Source organism: Mandrillus leucophaeus, unplaced genomic scaffold (assembly GCF_000951045.1).
Source record: "Mandrillus leucophaeus isolate KB7577 unplaced genomic scaffold, Mleu.le_1.0 Scaffold182, whole genome shotgun sequence".
In the NCBI taxonomy this organism is placed as follows: domain Eukaryota; kingdom Metazoa; phylum Chordata; class Mammalia; order Primates; family Cercopithecidae; genus Mandrillus; species Mandrillus leucophaeus.
Genome location: NW_012101832.1, coordinates 1,640,819 through 1,642,455, shown reverse-complemented (window position 1 = coordinate 1,642,455; position 1,637 = coordinate 1,640,819). Strand labels below are relative to the sequence as shown.

General features: G+C 56.4%; 1 long non-coding RNA gene across 1 annotated transcript in view; it reads right to left on the bottom strand.

The window, feature by feature from the left end:
- LOC105537962 overlaps positions 1–1,637 on the bottom strand; it is a 30,490-nt gene that overhangs the window by 4,143 nt on the left and 24,710 nt on the right. The window lies entirely within an intron of this gene.

The following is a 1,637-nucleotide window of genomic DNA, read 5'->3' as shown; positions in this document are numbered from 1 at the left end:
CTGCAACCTCTGCCTCCCAGGTTCAAGCAATTCTCGTGCCTCAGCCTCCTGAGTAGCTGGAATTACAGGAGCCCGCCACCATGCCCGGCTCATTTTTGTATTTTTAGTAGAGACAGGGTTTTACCATATTGGCCACGCTGGTCTTGAATTCCTGACCTCAAGTGATCCGTCCGCCTGGCCTCCCAAAGTGCTGGGATTACAGGCGTGAGCCACCGTGCCTGGCCACTGGGGATATTTTATGTCATGTATGTTCCCTTGCCCTGGGCCTGCCCCGTTTCCTGCCTAGGAAAGAGGTATGACTCCCAGAGGAGCAAAGAATCCTGTGGGCTTCCAGTTCCCTCCACCATCTCTACCACGCTGACCTATTTGGGGCGCAGCACTGAGACAGAGACAAGACCAGTAGCTCCAATGTGTGGTCTAGGCTGGCAGAGAGCAGATGCCCCCGCAGCCTACTCCCCTTGCCCATGGCTCATGTCAGTAATCAACCTATGTACCTTTTCCACTGAACCTGGACAGGGCCTCGGGCCTCAGCACAGAACTGCAGACAGCCACCACCAGGCATTGTCAACGAGACCTCAGTTCCTGCTCCTGCCCCACTGCAGAGCAATCCATTCCATCCAGAGCAGGGTGACTGGCGGTCTCTGGCCGGGCATGGGGCAAGGGTGGGGACTGCCAGTGTTTGCTTGTGTCTACGAGTTACGAACAAGCTGGCCACCAAAATTGGCGTCACCTTGGGTGCCCACCAGCGCTGTCCTGTCTTGGGCCTGTGAGTCAAAGAAAAGGTCCCTGTCCCAGGGAGTGACAGGCAGTAATTAGGCTGAGTTGGGTGGGGAGGTTTGTCTCAGCCTCTGTTGTTCCCGGAAACCGCTGTTCTCCTTGGAGCAGCCACTGGGAGTTGGAGTGTTTATTTGATTTCTGACTTGCTAAGCCTGTAATTTACCTGCTGGAATAGACAGAGTCCAGCTGCCCAAACCGTGTCATTAAAAGCAGATCCTGGGTCCGCCCCATCCACAGGCACAGCCCGGCAGGGTGGCTCCACCTCCCCATGTGCCCAAGGATGCGCCTCTCTGGAGTTCACATGCTGCACCCCCAGGGAGGGGCCTGGGGAGAGCTGGTCTGGCAGCAGGGGTGGAGCCTGGGGCCACGCTGCGGGAGAGGAGCCCCTCCACCTGGACCAGGGAGGTCCTCCGCGTGCAAGCGCAGAGGAAGAGACCTTCCCATGTACATAAAGGGTGGGCCCAGGCTGTCTGGAAGATGGTGAGTTCCCCATTAGTCTAGGACTTCAAGCTCAGCTAGCAGGGATTGGAAGAGGCAATGGCCTGAGTGTCAGGAGACAGGTATTCTAGTTCCAACTCAGGCACTGACTTGGTGTTCCCTTTCTTATTCACGCTTCAGTTTCTCACCTGCGACATGAGGACATAGGACTCTTTCATTCCAGAGGCTCTTCTAACCCAGAGAACCCGTCTGCCCCCATGACCTTCTCCCAAAGCTTGAGACATGGCCTGAGTCCCCAGCTGCCATAGGACTTGGGGCCTATCTGCCATTGCAGGCCCTGATTTAACAGCTCTCTTCTTCCAATACTGGGCAGTAGAGTTTTTGAAACTGACAAATGTGGCCGGGCGCGGTGGCTCACGCCT